Below are 23318 nucleotides of genomic sequence, written 5' to 3'. Positions count from 1 at the left end.
CTCTTATGTGAAGCCTCCGTTCATTACCTCTGTTATGCTGTCGTCAAAGGGAATTGAAAACAATAACATCTATGTCCGTGACAGGAAAACTGGTAGTTTTAGATGAGCAATATTTATATTGTCAAATATTAAAAATAAGGTATAGATTTAAATGGGTTTAATTTAGTGTTTCTGTGTAAGGAAAATACAACTCTAGTTAGATTCATATTAAACAAAATGTGTTTGCATGTATGGGGGTTTTGATTTCAATTCGAACTGTGTTACTATTGTGGTAAGAGAGTTTACGAGGTGTAACGTAAATAAGCTTGGAGAAGGAAAGCAAGGTTGCTTAGCAACCAGGGGCACCTTTCAGGGGGGAAACTTTCTAAGTTTAGGTTTTAACTAAAATAGAAGCTTAGCTAGAGGAAACATCTCTCTCAGATAATCTAGAGGAAAAGCCGTACCATGGGGTAAGGGACAAATAAGGCAAGTGCTAGAAATAAAGAGCAGCTAGTTAAAGAAATTTGAGAAATGAAGAGAGGTTTCCAGGAAGTCTGAGGTTAAAGGAACAGACAAAACTGGAACTTGAAAGGTTCATTCAAACCACAGAGATCTGAAAATGACTCAGCTAGTGAGAAGCCGGAAAGATATCTGAAGTAGTTCTAGGGTTTGTGATATCTTACTACAGTTGGTGAGACATTAGTTGAAACAATTAGGAAGCAATTGGTGGCTGGATTTCAGAGTTTGCCTTCAAGGCAAAAGGAAACCTGAAAGGAGAGTTGAAAAACCTGGAGATGGCCCCAGTTAAAACAATAGAGGGAAAGCTGTGTTTGAAAGGAGAGTTGGAAAATATGGAGGAGGACTCTTGATGAAAACAGCTAATGGAATGAATTGTTTGAAAGAAGATTTTAAACAGTGGGCGCGATTCTCCACTCCCACGCCAGTTGGGAGAATCGCCTGGTCCGCCAAAATTTCCGGGGACGCCGGTCCGACGCCCTCCCGCGATTCTCCCAAGCGGCAGGAACGGCCCGGTCGAGTTTCGCGGGCCTCAGGCCGGAGAATCGCCGGAGACTCCGAAAATAGCGATTCTCCGGCACCCCCGCTATTCTGAGGCCCAGATGGGTCGAGCGGCCAGGCCAAAACAGCGGGTTCCCCCCGGCGCTGTCCACACCTGGTCGCTGCAGTTGTGAGCGGTGTGTGAACGCTGGGGGGGCAGCCTGTGGGGGGGCGAGGGGGGATCCTGCACTGGGCTTTACCTGAAATGTGGGGTGGCCCGCGATCGGTGCCCACCGATCGTCGGGCCATCCTCTCTGAAGGAGGACCTCCTTCCTTCCACGGCCCCGCAAGATCCATCCCCCATCTTCTTGCGGGGCGGACTTAGAGAGGATGGCAACCACGCATGCGCGGATGATGCCCGTTATGCGACGCCGGCCGCGTCATCTATGCGGCGCCGCTTTTACGCGGGCGACAAGGCCTGGCGCATGTAGATGACACGGCCCCGATCCTGGCCCATTGTCAGGGCCTGAATCGGTCGCGCTGTTCCACGCTGTCGTGAACCTCGACGGCGTTCACAACGGCGCGGCCACTTCGGCGTGGGAGTGGAGAATCGCGCCCAGTGTCTTTCTGAGAATGGGATTTAGAAACACTCACCTGACAATTATCTGGGGGAAATTTGAAGAGACACCCAGGAAAGATCGGCATCTGGTTTCAGTGTGGAGTGTTAACTTTGAAATCTGTGTACATGTGTGAAGATAAGGGAGAGTGGAGGAGTATTGTATTTTGGTTTTAATAAGTGTTTTTCTGTTGTTGTTAAAAACAAATTGGCAGTCCTGTTACTCCATGTTTTCCCAAAAAAACGAGACAGTCTTCTGAGCCAGGGTTCCATTCTGGGATCTTCCCATCCAATAGTAACACTAACTGGAATTGTAACAGTCTGGGAGGAAATGGTGCCTCCCCATTCTCTGTCAATGTCAATAAACTGAAATAGCAGCACAAGCAACCAAACATTTTGACAAAATTAGCAAATGCCAGCAGAAATTATTCAGCAACTTACCTGAAAGGTGTTGATGATCCCTGAAGATAGCATTTGTCGGTGTCCTTTCTGCATTCAACAGCACAAAGTTACTTGTGTGTTTTAGCTGGAATCTTCAGATGGAACGTGGCAATGGTGGTGTTAAATTAGCATTGCAGATTGATCAATGTTATGACCAGCCTACTCTGTTGATTTCAGGTACATCCCCCCCAAGTGCCCACACTAATGCCCTAATCAGAATAGTGGTGTTCACGCCCATAAATGTCATTTTGTAACCGGAACAGTGAACTAAGCATTGAAAGTACAAGCGCAATGCAACCAGACTTTGCAGTAACAATGTTACTGTGACGTCAAAACGCAAGCACAGCTGCCTCACAGTGCCAGGGACCCGGGTTCGATTCTGACCTTGGGTGGAGTTTGCACTTTCTCCCTGTGTCTGCGTGGGTTTCCTCCGGGTGTTCCAGTTCCCTCCCACAGTCCAAAGATGTGCAGGTTGGGTGGATTGACCACACTAAATTGCCCTTAGTGTCCAAAGAGTGAGTGGGGTTGCAGGGATAGGGCGTGAGTAGGGTGCAGACTCAATGGGCCGAATGGCCTCTTTCTGCACTTTTGGGATTCTTTGGGATCTCTGCAAAGTACTACATAAACACACTCATCATCTCTGACCTTAAACCCAAGGAGGCAACGCTCCCACATTTTTAGATTGTACGATGTTTTATTTGCATATTCAAAACAGCACAGGTGATGACGTGGACTCTCCAGGTCTTTTTCTGCATGATACTGCCACCTGTTAGTTACATGCCAGACCTCCTGCCACCATCCCACCCCTGTAGCGTGATATAAGTGAGACATTTGAGACAGTGCCAAGTTACCAAGGGGCAAGCTGCCATAAAACGAAGAGTGCTTCGGCCCAAGAGTCTTTTGAACAGAATGAACAACCAGACACATTGGCCTGTGTAGCATTTTAAAAAACGATAGCTGACTGCCCTTGACATCAAGGCAGCATTTGACTGAGTGCCGCATTAAGAAAGTGCTATTCATCCACAAAGCAGCCTGCTTGATTGGAACCCCATCCTCACGTCAATCTTCAATACCTCACCAAAATGTTTAAATTACCCCAGCTGCATCAGTCGTATATCTCCAGGAAACCTAAGGTGCATCACCGTTGGTTCTAATGTTGACGTATTCAAATGAGACCAGAATCTCCTTGGAGACAAATAATCTTTTAGAAGGAAAGGAAGCACCGTGACAACAATGGAAGGAAAACCGCTGGACAAGATTTCATTTGTATTTAATTTCTTTCTGCACTCGCCAACTAAAGTCAATTTAGCAGGTGAAGAATTTTTCAAATGAAAATTTAATTTTAAATGGTCAATTCAACAAAGACATGCCTTGCGTAGTTACAAGTGCTCATATTACTCATATTACAAGCACGGTAGCATTGTGAATAGCACAATTGCTTCACAGCTCCAGGGTCCCAGGTTCAATTCCGGCTTGGGTCACTGTCTGTGCGGAGTCTGCACATCCTCCCCGTGTGTGCGAGGGTTTCCTCCGGGTGCTCCGGTTTCCTCCCACAATCCAAAGATGTGCAGGTTAGGTGGATTGGCCATTCTAAATTGCCCTTAGTGTCCAAAATTGCCCTTAGTGTTGGGTGGGGTTACTGTGTTGTGGGGATAGGGTGGAGGTGTTGACCTTGGGTGGGGTGCTCTTTCCAAGAGCCGGTGCAGACTCGATGGGCCGAATGGCCTCCTTCTGCACTGTAAATTCTATGATTCTATGATTCCCGCGCAAACGTGGAACCATGTGCAATCTCACAGACTTCCCAAGGTAGCCTTCATTTTGTAGGATCTCTCACTTTCCACCCAACCATTTTGGCTATCATGTCACAATCGCTATTTCATCTGAAGCCCCGTGGCACAGATATCAATGATAAGGCACTCTCCCCCACTCAGGTCACAGCAGTTCTGATGGCACAGAATCCCCAGAGTCTGACGTTTCCCATCTCTTTCAATGATCTGGTAGGCAGTGACATGACTGAAACAGCATCGATTGTGTATTGTTAATCCACAATCCCTCACACTGCCTTTAGTGTTCCTCCTTTACAACTGTACAATACACAGTAACAGGGCCTCTGCTTTATTCTCAGACACCTGCTTCAACACCAGGATCTGTTGATGATCTCTAAGCAGAAAACTGCTCCATCTGGAGAGAACCGTCATTGCTTTCTCTTGGAATGAATTCTCAAGTGTTCTGAACTGCCAAACAGAAAACACAGGTTAAAAAGCACCTCACTGCAATTAGCTTTCTGTTTACCCTTTGCTTTCAAAAAAACATCATTCATGAAATGCAGGTATTACTGGCTAGGCAAGCATTTATTGCTCATCAAGAAGTCGCCTTTTTGAATCACTGCAGTCCATGTGGTGTAGGTACACCCATAATGCCCTTATGGAGGGAGTTCTAGGGTTTTGACCTAGCGGCAGTGACGGAACGGTGATGTATTTCCAAATCCCAATTGCGAATGGCTTGGAGGGGAACCTCCAGCTGGTGGTGTCCCCATGTGTCTCCTGATGTTGTCCTTCTTGATAGCCATGATTGTGGATTTGGAAGGTACTGGTCGTAAGGAGCCTTGATGAGTCCCTGTAGTACATCTTGTAGACAGTACATATTGATGCCACTGTGCTTCACTAGTGGAGGGACTGGATGTTTGTGGATGGGATGCCAATTAAATGGGCTATTTTGTCCTGAATGGTGTAAAGCTTCTTGAGTGCTTTTGGAGTTGCCTTCATCCAGTTATGGGGAGAATATTTCATCACCTGCCTGACTTGTGCCTTGGAGATAGTGGACAGGCTTTGGGAAGTCAGGAGGAGAGCTACTCGCTGCAGGAGTTAAAAAATAAACTCACTTACAGGACGTGGGCGTCGCTGGCTAGGCTAGCATTCATTGCCCATCCCTAGTTGCCCTTGAGAAGATGGTGCTGAGCTGGCTTCTTGAACCGCAACAATCCCCGAGGTGCAGGTACATCCACAGTGCTGTTAGGGAGGGAATTCCTGCATTTTGACCTGGCGTCAGTGAAGGAACGGCCGATATACTTCCAAGTCAGAATGGAGTGTGTCTTGGAGGGGAACCTTCAAGTATTCCCAGGTATCAGCTGCGTTTGTCTTCTATATAGTTATGGCATTCCTGGCTTCTGACCTGCTTTTGTGGCCACAGTATTTATTTGGCTCGTGCAGTTCAGTTTCTGATCAATGATAACCTCAGGATGTTGGTGGTGGTTGAGTGTAGTGGTGATGGTAATGCCATTGAATGTCAAGGGACAATGGTTTGATTCTCTCTTGGAAATGGCCATTGCCTGGCGCTTGTGTGGCACTTGTTACTTGCCACTTGTCAGCCCAACCCTGGATATTGTCCAGCTTTTGCTGCATTTGAGTATGGACTGCTTCAGTATCTGAGGAGTTACCAATAGTACTGAACAATGTGCAATCATCAAGAAACATCACCATATCTGACCCTATGATACAAGGCAGGTCAATGATGAAGCAGCTGAAGATGGTTGGACCTAGGAAACTACCCTGAGGAACTCCTGCAGTGATGTCTTGGAACTAAGATGATTGGCCTCCAGCAACCACAACCATCTTTCTTTGTGCCAGGTATGACTCCAATGAGCAGAGAGTTTTCCCCTGATTCTTATTGACTCCAGTTTTGCTAGAGCTCCTTGGTACTTGATTAAATGCTACCTTGATGATACTTAGCTGGTCACCTCCATGGCAACCCTAGGTCACATTTCCTGGAACCTAATGATATTATACTCAAAATACTATTAACTATCTTTAAAACTCTCACCAGTGCATTTTTATCTCGAAGGGACTTCACACAAAAGGCAATACAAGATTTTCCCAGTCCATGAGCCATCAGAATAAACAAATTGACAGTCAGATCACACCCCCTTGCAGTGCAAAATGAAGCCATTTGGCCCATGCACCGATCCTCTGAAAAAGCACCCTATCTTAGCCCACTCCTCCACGCCCAATCCCTGTTACTCCAGTTAACCTGCGCATCTTTGGACATTAATGGGCAATTTAGCATGGCCAATCCACCTAGCCTGCACATCTTTGGACTGTGGGAGGAAACCGTAGCATCCGGAGGAAACCCACGCAGACACAGGGAGAACGTGCAAACTCCGCACAGACCGTCGCCCAAGGCCAGATTTGAACCCGGGTCACTCGCACTGAGACAGTAGTGCTAACCACTGTGCCACCTTGCCACCCAGATGGAGGGTGGACAGAAATGACTTCCATCTGGCTTTCTTGCGATGAAATGATTCTTCACATAGTGGGGGTAACAGCATGGGGGCTGAAAGCAAAGACACAATTTCCCCCCTGTCTTCCCATCCTCCTGTAGGATACCTGTCGTATGTTTGTGCCGTTTGTAATCCTACTCTGAGCATCCTTTGTATATTCTGTGCGTTCACATCATATAACAGCTGAAAAATGCAATGTGGCAGTAATTCATTGCATTGTCCACCAAATACTGGCTCGTTTTGACTAACTGTTGCAAAAGTACGATTGCAGTCTTGGGCACTTGTCAGGAAATCAGGACTACCCGAAACACTGCTGCTAAAGTAACATTTTATGTTGACTATTGGATTTTGACATACAATCAAGTGACATCAAAGTTCCATTTGGTAATCATCTTGACAGTCTCAAATGTCAGGGCTCCCTTATCAGTACCGATGTCGTGTAATGTCATGTCTCTCTCAGAAGTGTATTAATATTGTCTTGTGGAATGCCAAAATGCTATCATCTTTTTCAAGCTTTTTATCTGTCCCCATAAAATGGCCTTGAATTTAAATAGTTTTACCATGTGCATAATCGCAACAATGTACAAGGCGCATAGGCCAGATGGGAAACACAATTAAACAATAGTTTAAAGCCAATTTTCATTTGTCTATTGAGTTTTATCAAGGCCTGCTTTCCACCTGAATTTAATGTGCCACTTAAAGCTTGAAAAGAGATTGAGCAAACAAAGCCCTTCCCCGCACTCGACTGATTTATCCCCATTTATAGAGCATGTTGAACGTGCTGATTATTGTCAGTGTTATGTATGGATGGGGTGGGAACACCGGATTATGGTTCACTACCTATTCATTGTGTTTTATTCCAACATGCAACCAGTCAGTCATCGAGAGCCTGCAGAGTTGGGAGTGGAGTGCTGTCAACTTCAGCAGCTATTGAAAGAGTCTGAAAAGGTGTGTACAGCACTGGCGGATGCCCGGGATTGGACGGTGCAATCCTGTCAGCATTGGTTGCAGCTTCAAGTGATATCTCTCCGCGTGATGCCATTTCTGACAACGAAAAGACATCTCGGTGATTCCCCCCTGTAAATGATCAATCCTTTGAGGAGCTTAGGTTAAGAGCCAGTGAAGAGCCTCCTGCCACCCCTGCTGGACGTTTCCCCGTGGCAGAGGAGGCCCATGTCAAGTGGCCGGGCCACCCAGTTAAACCTGGCAGCCTGGTGGCAGGACCCGGGGTGGTCTTCTGTTGAGAACCCTGTGGCCATCAAAGGCCCTCTCCAAGTTTCACAACTGTTGCATTTCCCGTCGCCCACTGAAAGCCTGGCCCCATATTCACCTGGTTCCTGGTTCCCCTTCTTCAGGCCACTCACTCCTGGAGGCAGCTCTCAGAGTCAAGACTTCCTCCTTGTAAACACCCATCTGGTTCACTAATGTCCTTCAGGGAAGGAAATCTGTTGGCCGGTCTGGCCTACATGTGACTCCAGGCCACAGCAATGTGATTGACTCTCAGCTGCCCCATCTAGGGCAATAAATGCTCACCCAGCCAGTGATGTCCTTGTCCCATGAACAAATTTTTTAAAACCTATTGGTCCTTTCAAGCCACCTCAGGGGTTCCTCTGCCCTATCAGCTTGTCTGCATAGACATTGAACAAGTAACATACATAGAAACATGTCGAGAAAATGGAAGCAGGAGGAGGCCATTGGGCCCTTCGAACCTGCTCTGCCATTCATTTTGATCATGGCTGATCATGAAGTTCAATACCCTGATCCCGTCTTCCCCCCCCCCCCCCCCCCATATCCCTTGATCACTTTAGCCCCAAAGGTTTTATCTCATTCCTTCTGGGAATTACACAACGTTTTGACCTCAACTACTTTCTGTGGGAGCGAATTCCACAGCTTCACCTCTCTCTGGGCGAAGAAATATTTCCTCACCTCAGTCCTAAAAGATTTACCCCTTATCCTCAAACGATAACCCTTAGTTCTGGATTCCCCACCATCGGGAACATTCTTTCTGAATCTACCCTGTCCAATCCTGTTGGAATTTTGTAAGTTTCTGTGAGATCCCCTCTCATTCTTCTAAACTCCAATGAATATAATCCTAACCGACTTAGTCTCTCCTCATATGACAGTCCCGCCATCCCAGGAATCAGCCAGGTACACCTTCGCTGCACTCCCTCCATAGCAAGAACATGAACTGGCACCATCTCTGCAGAGGGAACGCTTCTTAAATTTTCTTTGTGGGCAGGACAAGGAAAAGGCGCTCGACCAGAAGGCAGGGCTGATTTCCTTGAGTACAAGATTTCTTCGATGTGAGATTCACAGTTTTGCCCATTAGCCCATTAGATTACTTAAAGAGCCAGATATACTCAGAGAATATATAGCCCAGAGCTTCCAATCTCTGCATGGGATCATCCTGTGAGGCTGGGGAAGATACACGGCAGGGAGTGGGACGGGGGATGGGGGGGGGGGATCACTCTCGCGACCCCCGCGACCCAGAATCCCCTTGAAAGGACTGCATGGCAATTGCTCGGGAGGTTCAACCTACCAATGGGCAATCAATCTGCATTGATTCAAATCAGAGAATTTGGATGGTACCAACTCTCTTTGTAGAATAGTTCCTCAGGAAGAATGAGATAAAACCAATCCTAACTCCTGGATAACAATACTAGTGACCCCCAAGCCCTGACCCTCCTATCCCCCCCTACCCCCGCCACTGACTAAACTATCCTGACCCCCCACTGCACCACCTGACTTCCCTAAGCCTCTATTACCATCCACATCAAGCTGAACCCCCAATTATCTCCCACACACCCCAGACTATCACGAACCACCCCCGACTATCCTCCTGACCCATTCACTACCATCAAGTAAACTCTGACTAGCCTCACCACTCCCCCGATTGATTGTCAAACCCCTCAACCAATCCTGTGCTTGTCACTCCTCTGAGATTCCTGGATGTGGATGCTTTGGAGAGGGCGCAGAGGAGATTTACCAGGATGCTGCCTGCACTGGAGGGCATGGCTTATGATGAAAGGTTGAGGAAGCTCGGACTTTTCTCACTGCAACAAAGAAGGAAGAGAGGTGACTTGCTGCAGGTGTGCAAGGTGATGAGAGGAATGGATAGAGTGGATAGCCAGAGACTTTTCCCCAGGGCGAAAATGGCTGTCACGAGGGGACATAATTTTAAGGTGATTGGAGGAAGGTATAGGGGAGATGTCAGAGGTAGGTTCTTTACACAGAGAGAGTGGTGGGTGTGTGGAATGCACTGCCAGCAGAGGTGGTGGAGTCAAAGTCATGAGGGACATTTAAGCGACTCTTGGACAGACACATGGACAGCAGTAAATTGAAGAGCTGTCGGTTAGGTTGATCTTGGGCAGCACGGTGGCGCAGGGGGTTAGCCCTGCTGCCTCAAGGCGTCGAGATCCCAGGTTCGATCCCGGCTCTGGGTCACTGTCTGTGTGGAGTTTGCACATTCTCCCCGTGTTTGTGTGGGTTTCGCCCCCACAACCCAAAGATGTGCAGGTGGATTGGCCACGCTAAATTGCCCCTTAATTGGAAATAAAATGAATAGAGTACTCTAAATGTAATTTAAAAAAGGTTAGGTTGATCTTCAATTAGGATAAATGGTCAGCACAACATCAAGGGCCGAAGGGCCTGAACTGTGCTGTACTGTTCTATATTTGATGCACGATCAATTACACAAAGACGAGAGTAGGATGTAATCGAGGCTTTATTAAATTGAGATGTGTGGTCTCCTACAGCAGCTGACAAAATGACTGCTGTACTGGGAGCACACATATTTACACTCCGCCTACTGGGCGGAGCCAGCAGGCAGGGATCCACCGCCGTACCTGTAGTACATGGGCCTTACCGTAAAGCACCTATATCAACATTCTATGTATATAATATATACATCAGTGGTGACTACCATAATGTTCTACTCGATGACCAAACCAACTTTACGGGTGTTAATTATTTGTGGGAGTATTCATGAAGCCCTCGTTACATCGCAGTCATCAGTACCTGTATCACTTGAAGGACAGCACGGGCAATGAACCCATTTGCCAACAAAACCTCAGCTACTTTAGCAAAATCAGGGTCTTGAAGTTCCCAAGCTATAGCCTCTTGACTATTTGCTCTGATTCTCTCAATCTGAAGCTAAGATTTAAAGTGATCACGCTAAAATAATAGAATAAAACATTTTCAGGTCAATAATGTCTCAGGGGCAGCACGGTGGCGCAGTGGGTTAGCCCTGCTGCCTCACGGTGCCGAGGTCCCAGGTTCGATCCCCGCCCTGGGTCACTGTCCGTGTGGAGTTTGCACATTCTCCCCGTGTTTGCGTGGGTTTCGCCCCCACAACCCAAAGATGTGCAGGTGGATTGGCCACGCTAAATTGCCCCTTAATTGGAAAAAATGAATTGTGTACTCTAAATTTTTCAAATAAATAAATAATGGGCGAAATTCTCCCCCAACGGCGCGATGTCCGCCGACTGGCGCCAAAAACGGCACCAATCAGACGGGCATCGCGCCGGCCCAAAGGTGCGGAATGCTCCGCATCTTTGGGGGCCGAGCCCCAACATTGAGGGGCTAGGCCGACGCCGGAGGGATTTCCGCCCCGCCAGCTGGCGGAAATGGCGTTTGTTGCCCCGCCAGCTGGCGCGGAAATGCAGCGCATGCGCGGGAGCGTCAGCAGCCGCCGACAGTTTCCCACGCATGCGCAGTGGGGAGAGTCACTTCCTCCTCCGCCATGGTGGAGACCGTGGCGGAGGCGGAAGGGAAATAGTGCCCCCATGGCACAGGCCCGCCCGCGGATCGGTGGGCCCCGATCGCGGGCCAGGCCACCGTGGGGGCACCCCCCAGAGTCAGATCGCCCCGCGCCCCCCCATGACCCCGGAGCCCGCCCACGCCGCCTGGTCCCGCCGGTAAATACCAGCTTTGATTTACGCCGGCGGGACAGGCAATTTCTGGGCGGGACTTCGGCCCATCCGGGCCGCGAATTGAGCGGGGGGTCCCGCCAACCGGCGCGGCCCGATTCCCGCCCCCGCCCAATCTCCGGTACCGGAGACTTCGGCGGGGGCGGGATTCACGGCGGCCAACGGCCATTCTCCGACCCGCTGGGGGGTCGGAGAATGACACCCATCGTCTTCAACATCTCGCCTTACAACAATTCCATTTGTTCACAGAAGGTCCAAAAGGGCTAATTCTGTCCCCCTGTACTTACCTCAGGGAGACAAGCTCGCAGAGTACTTTGCAGGAAATCACAGGCCCATTAGCTCGGCTGAAAGGAAAATCATGGGCTGTGCACTGCAATTTCTCAAAACAAGCTGCCGGCTCAAAGCAGTTGGGATAATTAGAACTAGCTATCCCCATTACAAACTTTTTTGCCCATTTCATTCATATTACTTTTAAGTGCACATGTACTTAGAGAAAAAAAAGGAAAGATTGCGAGGCTACAGGAAAAGTGCATAGGGTGGAGCAAATGGCACAGCTCCTTTAGAAACATAATGGGCTGTTTCATTCTGTGATGAATCTGTACTCTGATCATTGCCGTAGTGAATATTTTTCTGTCTCTCTCCCTCTTCCCTTATGCTTCACTGTGTCGAACCATTACACTATCCCCGACACTGCAAGACCTGCGAAGGATATTCTGCCACACTGCCTGGGTTTGACAGCGCACAGTGGTTAGCACTGTTGCTTCACAGCACCAGAGACCCAGGTTCGATTCCCGGTTTGGGTCACTATCTGTACAGAGTCTGTACATTCTCTCCATGTCATGGGCTTCCTCCGGGTGCTCCGCTTTCCTCCCACAAGTCCCGTAAGACGTGCTGTTAGGTAATTTGGACATTCTGAATTCTCCCTCTGTGTACCCGAAGAGGCGCCGGAACGTGGCGACTGGGGGATTTTCACAGTAACTTCATTGCAGTGTTAAAGTAAGTCTACTTGTGACAATAAAGATGATTAATTATTATTATTAACTCTGGTGCAGCATCGAACAAGGAGCCAGTAGAACTATGCCACTTCTTAAAAATGACCAAAGATTATTTAAACGTGTAGATGTATCCAATAAGGTCTGTGTCCACAAAATATCTAACATGGAAAGATCGGGTATCGAGTTCCGCACAGATGTCCATAAATACCTCCGTCCTTCAGGTTAGAGTCAAATGTATATAAGAAGTTTCTGTAGTGTACCTGTAGCCTCAGACTGTTAGCTGAAGTTTAATTCAAAACTAATTATGCTTGCCTCCTTCAGTTTTGCCCTTGTCTCACAAACTACAGCCTTTTAAAACCCAAGTTTGAGTATCTCTACATTGTTCCTGTTCATTTGACTCCTGTTCATTTGAACCATTGTCATGTGCCGGAACTTGCAATACAGCCCCTGGCATTTTGTCTAGGTTCTCCAAGGATAACATTTCTAAATTAATAAGTGAGGGGACTAACATCACATGGATGGTGATCATAATAATTGTATAAAAGAGCAGACAATGCATGGTCACCTTACCATGAGAAAAGTCAAAACACCTTTTTTTTACATTTCTCCTGGAGCCAATGTTTATGCGTGTTAGAGAATGAGATGTGTACACTTGCTGAATGCTTAAGATTTAAATTGATGAAAAGATGGTTATTTTTAATGAACTTTTCCGATCAGATATTCAAAACGTAATTAATTTCAACAGAGTGGATTTGTTTCATATGTGACTGGTTACACTGACATATCCAACTGCAGCCTTGCACATCATCTGTGTGACATTCTTGGCTATTAGGCTTTAGATAGGATGGCAAGCAGGAATCATTTAGATTTACTGCCTTATATTACAATTATAAAGTTGCCTGCAGGCATGAAACATAGGAAACTTTCAAGCGTGGCAAAATTTACTTTGAAACAGTTTTTTTTTGACAACACATTGCCATAGTGACAATGATTCTGTGAAAACGTTTTACTGATATTGGTTAAATCATGTGTCATGATGAGATTACGGGCGGGATTTTCTGCGCAACCCGCTGTGTGTTTTTCGGCGGCAGAGGCAGCCTTCCAGTGGGATTGTCTGGTCCCGCCATTGTCGACGGGATTTCCCGTTGAATGCGCCTCTCGTGGCCGGGAAACCCGAGGCGGGGGTGCGCCATCGGTGAAGCCGGAATGAAATGAAATGAAAATCGCTTATTGTCACAAGTAGGCTTCAAATGAAGTGACTGTGAAAAGCCCCTAGTCGCCACATTCCGGCACCTGTTCGGGGAGGCTGTTACGGGAATTGAACCGCGCTGCTGGCCTGCCTTGGTCTGCTTTCAAAGCCAGCGATTTAGCCCTGTGCTAAACATCCCGCCAGGTGTGAACTGCCAGTAAATTCCGCATTAAATGTTGAGGTACCACGCTGTAGTGGCATCTGGCAACTTCTATTTGTGCTTTGTGTATTATTTTATTTCTGTACGCCAGGTTCCAGGCATTTTCCTCCAAGACACTGGGCCAGATTTTTGTTACCAAGCTCGAGTTGGAAAACCTCCCAGCCCGCTGGTCCCAATTCATTAGAAAGGACCCCGAATGTTGTGATCTTTGCTTGGAGGTGGAGGAAGTTGGGGGTGGAGGGGGGATGGAGGTTGGTGGGGCGGGGGGGGGGGGGGGGGGGGGGGTGGTGGAGGAGGGGGGGGGAAGTGTGGGATTGAGTCAGGCCTATTGACCCTGAAAACAGAAGAGGCGGGCCAATTAGAAAGCCTGCCTCATTTTTCTGGGACTACATTCCAGTTGTATTGAAGGCTTTAAGGTATTTTAGTGCCCACTCCTCTTATCCACTCCCCATGTTTACTCCATGCCCTCCATGCCAACTTCTGCCCCCAGCCATCTACTTGGTTCCTTATCGCCCCCCCTCCCAACTCTTGCCCCCATCCATTCCAAACAGTCCCTCAAACCCTCCATGCCCACCCATACAGATTCATGGCCATTCCATGCCCATTGACAAGGCATCTATTATATACAGAACTAATTGGCCCTATAATATGTGTGGAACTTTTCAGAGAAAAAAACGCCCATCACAAATTTTCTTTTGAAAGAAAGCTGCTGTTCATTTAACCCTATAAAAGTGTCAGTTAGACGACCATTAAGTATTAATAGCATAGACAATTCAACAATTCACACCTCTGAATGTGCGAACAAACATCGAGACATTGACCACCCAGTTCTACTTTTCTTCATTAAATCTGCTTTGCTGAGAGGCCAGACACATAAGAAGAAGACGATCTTGGCAGGGGTTTTTGTTTTGACAACGGTTCAGCTTGTTGACTTTGTTTGATTGACATATTTAAGTGGTTATAATAGGGCTGCTCTTTCTGTGATCTCTTTTGTCAACGTCACAATGCTTATCAGCACGATCCCCAGCTTGCCACAGCATGGTGGTCACTGGGTTATCAGTGAACTGGAAACCTGCTTGATTTATTTTCCCATTCAGCTAGTTAAGGTATATTGAGACCAATCGTAAGGCACCAGCAGCTTCCGCAACTCTGCTCTGCAAACTCACCAAAGATTTGAAGATCAAATCTGGCATTTTTGCCCTTTAGTAAAAAGCTAGGAAGCTCCATTTTGCACTTTCTACACAATAAAACCTTTAGCGGGATAAAGTTTGTATCCGCGCTCCCAAAGCACACATGAAAATACAGGATTAAAATAGGAAAAATAAGGACTAATCCATTTCTCCCACTGTGGACTTGGAATTGCATAGCACCTGAATTTCCTCTGTGGCTTTTCTGCTCTCTATATCTGATTGGGCTTGAAGCTACATTGACACAAGTCCTCTGTCAGGTAAATTGGACATTCTGAATTCTCCTTCAGTGTACCCGAATAGGCGCCGGAGTGTGGCAACTAGGGGATTTTCAGAGTAACTTCATTTCAGGTACACTGAGGGAGGATTCAGAATGTCCAAATTACCCAACAGCACGTCTTTCGGGACTTTGGGGAAGAAACCGGAGCACCCGGAGGAAACCAACGTAGACATGAAGAGAACCTGCAGACTCTGCACAGACAGTGGCCCAAGCCGGGAGTCAAACCTGGGACCCTAGCGCTGTGAAGCACCAGTGCTAACCATGGTGCTACCGTGCCGCCCATGAGAGGGCGGGGAGCTGTGTTCTGTCTGACAGGTGGTGCAGAAGAAAGGGGAGGGGAATTTACAGTGCAGGAGGAAGTTATTTGGGCCATTGATACAGCCCCGGCCCTTGGAAAGAGCACCCTACTTAAGGCCAGGCTTCCACCCTATCCCCGTAACCCACTAGCCCGACCTAACCTTTTTGGACACTAAGGGCAATTTAGCATGGCCAATCCACCTAACCTGCACATCTTTGAACTGTGGGAGGAAACCGGGGCACCCGGAGGAAACCCATGCAGACTCGGGGAGAAAGTGCCAACTCCACACAGTCACCTGAGGCCAAAATTGAACCTGGGACCCTGGAGCTGTGAGGCAACAGTGCTAACCACTGTGCTACCATGCTGCCCTTGTGCCACCGTGCTCCCTAGTTCCACCTCTAACAACCCCCCCCCCACACACCCACCCTCATGCCCTAGACACACGAGGACACATAAAACCTAACTCAACAGGTGTAAATTTAGGATTAGCATTTGAAGCTTAAAAGAGAGGTTAAAATAACTTTTTCATGCTAATTGTTGCAAGTTGAATTGAATTGCTGTAAGTAGTTATTAAAGCAGTGTTAAACACGGTATTGAACACGTAGATTTAAAATATTGAGGGGAAAAAATTTAAAGGTCTTGAAAATAATTGGGAAGATGTGATTAGAATTGATAGTTCTAATCTGGAGCTAGTATTGGAAAAGGAACAATGAAGTGAATGGCCTTCAGAGCTGAATGGCCTATGTTTCCTGGTGTTTTCGTCCTCCCCAGGCAAAATACAGGAAGATTAAATAGTAGAAAAAGTGATAACGTGAGCTCCATTTCCAAAATAACTGAAACAGAAACAAAAGCAGAGAAAACATTGGAACACTCAACAAATCAGCCAGCACCTGTGGAAAGAGCAACAGTCAATGTTTTTAAGTACTGTCCAAAGGTTAGGTGGGGTTACGGGGATGGGGCGGGTGAGTGGGGAGTAGATATCTTTCAGAGGGTCAGTACAGATTCAATGGGCTGACTGGCTTCCTTCTGCAGTGTTAGGATTCCACAGATGCAATGAGTGGAACAGCTGGAAGTAGCCAGTTGTCAATGAAGCCACCCTTCCCTCACCAATCATTCTGAAAATTTAATTTTATGGCTCTCTATTGCTCTTCAACTTCAAATTAGCATAAATTCATATTTTAATTTGCTCTTTGGGAATAGAAAGATTATTTAGTGCCAGCCATGGCTAAAATCTTTTCTAGAGCTTTTTGACAAAAAATACTTGCGTTTACTGTAGAACTTCACATGCCGTTGACCAAATTAAATGATTCTTGTCAGGGTCTTGCCAATGCAGTTAAGGCATAAAATGCATATTGCAAAAGATTTTTTTAATTCAAAGGGACAATCCCTTGCAGGAGTCTTGCCGGTTCTCTGCCGTTCTGTCCTGTGTGCTTGGGGTCTTGCGTGCCATTGCTCAAGAAGACTTTGTCAGCTGAGCTTTTCTGCCTAGTGTTCAGCGTGCCCTCATTAAGCCTCGTTTATCATAATAAATCCCCGTGAGCACAGCTTCAAGAACTGTAAATGTTCCATAGTCCAACTGCACTGTGAACCGCTCAGTTCTTCAAGTGCTTATCAACAAAGGCTGATAACCGCTTGCCAGCGATTAGATTGGAGTCTCGGCAGACTTGCAGGCTGAAACCTCCCAGTCATTTTCTCAGCGTTACTCCAAATGTGCTGAGTCTACGAGACATTTTGAATGAACGCATTTCGAAAAGATCGCTGCTAGATCTGAACTTTAATTACAGATATAATTTCTCTCACTGGTGCGTTATACTAACAATAACCCAATTAAGTTTAATTTATACCAATTCATTTTTGGCTGGGATATATTTCTAGCATGACAATTGCAAATGTTTAACTGACGCACACCTGACTGATCGAGGTTGATGATGTACTGTAATGAACAAAATTAGAATCGTTATGAGCATTTTTCGATAATAATGAGCCCTTTCACACGCATTATTGCACATGAGCAGGACATTTATCTAATTTCATAATTACCGAACAAAATGTGCAATGCAATAATCTCATCTCGTCTTCATTCAGTTTGTCTATTGCGCAATGCTTTTTCACGACCAATATTAGCATTGTTGAAATGCAAACAATTTGTCACCAACAAGCCAGTAGGTGGCATTCATCTACGATTTATTTGAGATTTTATGACTTGTTGAATTTTGTTTTAAACATGCAATTTAAACGATTGTAACAGATTACAATTATAACCCTGTTCTATGCAATAGTTTATGGTGAAGCAAATGTAACAATTTAGTCACTTAGAGCACTGTATTAGCTGTAGGACAATAAATTAAAATGTTGTAAAATTCCAGCTCGATAATTGTATACCTTGGTCGAGGTTTCCATTGCTGATGATTTTATTGCCTTGCAGTTGCTATGGTTAGTTATTTGCTAATTTCTTACATGGTCGCAACGTTTAATTTTTCACAATAGAGTGAATTTACAAATGAATGAAAGAATAATGAAGATAATCTACTGCGATTCAGAAAATCAATGTTTTATAGCGATATTCAAAGATAAACATTTAAGGGCACCATACACCTACGTTCTTTTTTCCCCAACTCCCAATCTCAATCCCCCTTTTTATTGTGGGGCAATATATTTAGGGGTGAATTTTGCTCCATGCCCTCTGCTCTTCCCCGTCTAGGATATGCAAAGGCATGCCTGTCAGAAATGCCACAGCTGTATTGCAATCCTTGACTAAAGGTCTAAAAATAATGACAGGTTCCAAGCTCATTTTCAGGGAGAATTTGCATTTCCAACTTATTAATGAGAGCGAACCCGGAAAGCAGATATAAATTGGAAGGGAATATTTTGGTTGACACCAACTTATAGTTGGCAGTCAACCCTACTAAATAAGTTCCCTCCCCCCACGCCCCACCATAAAAAAAGGGATTGACATCTGGAGTTGGGCAAAAGAAGGCTGGGGAGGTTCCATTGTGCAACACTCATGGATGAATATGATTTCGACATTCTTTTTCTCATCATCCCCCTTCTCCCTTGCATCACCATCTTCAAAATCTACAACAAAGGGATATGAATGATGTGTGCCCCAGGAAATTTATGTTCTACAGTCCGCACATATTTGGAAAAATCATTTGGGTTGTGCATTGATTTAGAAAATATGGAACAGCTCGGGAGATGGTTAAAGCACTAACCCGGGAGAAGTGTTTAAAAGACTATAATTGGAAAACTGTGCTTGTAATCTGGCAAGGACATCAAATTGTAAAACTAAAGAAACAATTAGGAGCAGATACTGATTGCGACAAATGTTTGAAAATCCACTTACACTAAAACACCCAATTGCATCAACAATTTTAAAGCCCAATTACATCAGAAAACAGGACACTCGCACCTCCAATCTGAAATGGCAAGAACATCCAGAGAATTAACAGCACATTGAAGTCCAGCACATAAAGTGAGACAATTTAAATAAAATGCTGGAATATAATTTGAACAGTTAATCAGTGCTTTCAGTGGGCTTCTCAATCAACAATGGGACTGATGACACGACCATAATGGGTCAGATCTCAAACAGCGATGAGTCAGAATACAGGAGGGAGATGGAGAACCTAGTGGAGTGGTGTAACGACAATAATCTCTCCCTCAATGCCAGCAAAACTAAAGAACTGGTCATTGACTTCAGGAAGAAAAGCATTGAACACACCCCTGTGCATCAACGGGGCCGAGGTAGAGATGGTTAGCAGTTTCAAATTCCTAGATATGCACATCACCAAGACTCTGTCGTGGTCCACCACTTCGACGCTACGACCAAGAAAGCACAACAACATTTTTATTTCCTCAGGAAACAAAGGAAATTCGGAATGTCCACACTGACTCTGATCAACTTTTACAGATGCACCATAGAAAGCATCCTATCGGGCTGCATCACAGCCTGGTATTGCAACTGCTCGGCCCAAGACCACAAGAACACTCAGAGAGTCGTGAACACCGCCCAGTCCATCACACGAACCTGCCTCCCATCCATTGACTCCATCTACACCTCCCGCTGCCCGGGGAAAGCGGGCAGTATAATCAAAGATCCCTCCCACCCGGCTTATTCACTCTTCCAACTTCGTCCATTGTGCAGGAGATAACAGAAGTCTGAGAACACGCACTAACAGGTTCAAAAACAGTGGGCAGAATTCTCCGTTCCCTGATGCCGATTTTGTAATCGGCGATCGGGGAGAGAGTCCCTTTTTATGACCGAATCGCGGGCGGCACCTGTTTGCAATTCTCCAACCCCACAAAATGGCATCATCGGGGAGTACGCCTCAGCACGTTACCCGAAGGCCCGCCCTCGATGCTCCGCCCCGATAGCACGGTTCACTTGTGCTCTCAGTTTTCGTGAACCTGGCGTGGCGGCTGCAGACTGTGCCCAGCACTGCCACAGTCGGCGGCGGTGGTGGTGGTGGGGGGGGAGTGGGGGGAGAGCCGTACTGCTGGCTGGGTGGGGGGGGGGGTCTTCGGAGAGGCCTCGGGGGACTTGTGTGGGGTGGTCTGAGGGTGGCGAGGAGGTGTCCAGTAGGGCACTATCTGGCAGGGCGGGTCCACGCGGGCCGGCGCCATGTTGTACCGCGCAATTGCTGCAAGTCACCCCAAGCGCACATGTAGCCACGGAGCCGGCAATTCGCCAGCTGTATATTTCGTAAAGGGCGTGTGTTTTACGTGGCGCGGCTGCTGGCCCCTCACTGGTTGGAGGGTGGGTGCTGGGGCCTCGCTGATTTTTTTCATCGTAGAGCTGGGCACTTCCTCCAGACATAGCCTCAAAATCGGAGAATCCAACCCAGCTTCTTCCGCACTGTTACCAGACTCCTAAACAACCCTCTTATGGACTGATCTGATGAATACTACACTCCTGGATTGGATTGGATTTGTTTATTGTCACGTGTACCGAGGTACAGTGAAAAGTATTTTTCTGCGAGCAGCTCAACAGATCATTAAGTACATGAGAAGAAAAGGGAATAAAAGAAAATACATAATAGGGCAACACAACATATACAATGTAACTACATAAGCACTGGCATCGGATGAAGCATACAGGGTGTAGTGTTAATCAGGTCAGTCCATAAGAGGGTAATTTAGGAGTCTGGTGACAGTGGGGAAGGAGCTGTTTTTGAGTCTGTTCGTGCGTGTTCTCAGATTTCTGTATCTCCTGCCCGATGGAAGAAGTTGGAAGAGTGAGTAAGCCGGGTGGGAGGGATCTTTGATTATGCTGCCCGCTTTCCCCAGGCAGCGGGTGGTGTAGATGGAGTCAATGGATGGGAGGCAGGTTCGCGTGATGGACTGGGTGGTGTTCACGATTCTCTGAAGTTTCTTGCGATCCTGGGCCGAGCAGTTGCCATACCAGGCTGTGATGCAGCCCGATAGGATGCTTTCTATGGTGCATCTGTAAAAGTTGGTACGAGTCAATGTGGACATGCCGAATTTCCTTAGTTTCCTGAGGGAGTATAGGCGCTGTTGTGCTTTCTTGGTGGTAGCGTCGACGTGGGTGGACCAGGACAGATTTTTGGAGATGTGCACCCCGAGGAATTTGAAACTGCTAACCATCTCCACCTTGGCCCCGTGGATGCTGACAGGGGTGTGTACAGTACAGTACAGAACCACTGTGCGGTTCACCCGATGCCTGTGACTATGTATTTACATTGTGTATCTTCTGTTGCCCTATTACATCTTTTCTTTTCATGTGCTAAATGATCTGTTTGAGCTGCTCGCAGAAAAATACTTTTCACTGTACCTCGGTGCACGTGACAATAAACCAATCCAATCCAATCCAACATGGTACTGAGACAAGCCAAGCGATGAAAAGAAATCCCAGAAGATGGAAGGAAAATCAAAGCAAAAGGAAGACATGAAACCTGAACCAGTAATCTCACTTATCCACAGGCAAGCAAGAGCAGTAATTCATCCCAGAAAGAGGTAAACTAGCAGAGGCAATTGGCCAGTGTAATCAATGGACGAAATAGGGCGCAGGAGGACCATAGTCAAGAACCAGGACTCACTGGCATACAATAGCAATGATGAGGCCCATACAAAGTAGCAAAACATGCCGCAGCCAGCACGAACTGAAGATCTTACTGACCCTAATTTGCCACCTGCCTTCTGGGCACAGGTAGCCATGCCAGCCCCAGATCCACCTTGGTAAGAATGGATGACGCTGGGAAGGGAGGCATGATGGATAGTGCTGCCGTTTTTGGCCCTATTGCCTCTGATCCTAGCCCTGGTGGGGCCAAAGGTCCTGCCTTTGATGTCTAATAGTGGGCGCGATGCGCCGGAAAGATTTCTAAGTGTTGTAGCGAGCGGGAATTGCCGCAAGCATCCCGGCGCTCGGGCCAGCGACGCTATTCAATGGTAATTGGTCCACTTAACGAGGCTTCACGGGCTTCTCGCTGCAAATGAAGTCCCACCAGCTGATTCACCGGTGCCGCGCTCATCAGCCCCCCCGCTTACAAGGTCGAGCAGCACCTAAACAGCTCTTGTTCAGCCAACCCCAGCCAGCTCACAACAATGGCGTTGAGGAGACCGGCCCCAAGATTCGGGGACATGACCTGGGGAGGCTGTTGCAGTGGAGGCCAGGAGAGATATTCTGTTCCCCTGAGAGTCCAGGAAGGTTAGCCATAAAGTGGCCAGTGCTGCCTGGGTGAGGTGGCGGTGGCCGTGAGCGCCAGGAGTGTAACCAGCATGGCTGGCCTTCAGTGAAGGATGAAGGTCACTGACTTAAACGGGGCAGCACAAGTGAATAGACACCATAGCCCCCCCCAACCCCCACCCCCACCCCCAGCCTTCAAACCCCCAAACCTCACTCCACCCTTCCCCCTTCATCCCTGCCCCCAACCCCTCCTTTATACCTCGCCCTCACCACTGTGAACCACACGTGCGGTTAACGATGCCCTCTCTGTGTCCCCTCAGGAAAAGCTCTCCCATAATCGCTGGGAGAGGGCCCAGACTGGCGGTGGGATGCCGGACATAAGACTTCTCACCTCCTTCGAGGGATGTGCCCTGGAGGTGACCGTTGTGGCTGAGGACAGGGCAGTAACCCACGCGGAGGCTGGCGGATGCTGCAGAGCTGAGGAACCACCGGGCTCCAACTGGAGGACCTATCAAACGTGAGTACTGATTGCCCTACTGACTGGCCCATCCCTCCCACTGACCACATGTCCATTCTCCCACAGGTCCTCCAGTGGATGCTGCCGGCCCATCCCAGGCGGCCCCCTCTCCAGTCTCCCAGGAGACCACCTCGGAGGAGAGCTCCGAGGATACCACCGTAATAGTCGCGGCACAGCTGTCATTTCCACCCTTCCACCAGTGCAGATACACACACCTCGGTGGGAAATGTTAGTGGTCAGGTGTCTGGGACACAATCTGGTGAGCACCACACTGCTGCTGATGTACATCAGGTGGAGGCCGGAACCCCCAGGCTGGACAGCTGTCGGAGGTCTGCTGGATCCCGGGAACAAGCTGGGTCCCAGCCTGATGCTGAGCCTCTGGAAGTGGGTAACCCGGAGCTAATGGAGACGATAGGGAGCGGCCGGGACATTCAGAGGGAGATGTCAGCGACACTCCAGAAGATCCATAGCCACTTGGAGGCGTCCCAGAGGCTATGGGTGCAAGAGATGGCACCAGCAATTTGTGGCACCGAGGCCAGCATTGCTAGGGTGGCGACCGCAGTGGACAGCCTGATGCACGACGTCAGCACCATGAATGAAGGCGTCCAAGGCATCGCGCAGTCGGTGGCGGCCATGGCTCAGGGTCTCGACAGAATGTCCTCCTTGCTAGGGCATGTCACCCAGTACCAGACCAACCTTGATGAGGTTCTGTGGGACATGTCCCGCTCTCAGATAGGAATGGCCGAAGAGCTG

The sequence above is a fragment of the Scyliorhinus torazame genome, chromosome 19 (assembly GCF_047496885.1).
Source record: "Scyliorhinus torazame isolate Kashiwa2021f chromosome 19, sScyTor2.1, whole genome shotgun sequence".
NCBI classification, from domain to species: domain Eukaryota; kingdom Metazoa; phylum Chordata; class Chondrichthyes; order Carcharhiniformes; family Scyliorhinidae; genus Scyliorhinus; species Scyliorhinus torazame.
This window is presented reverse-complemented; position numbering follows the sequence as displayed.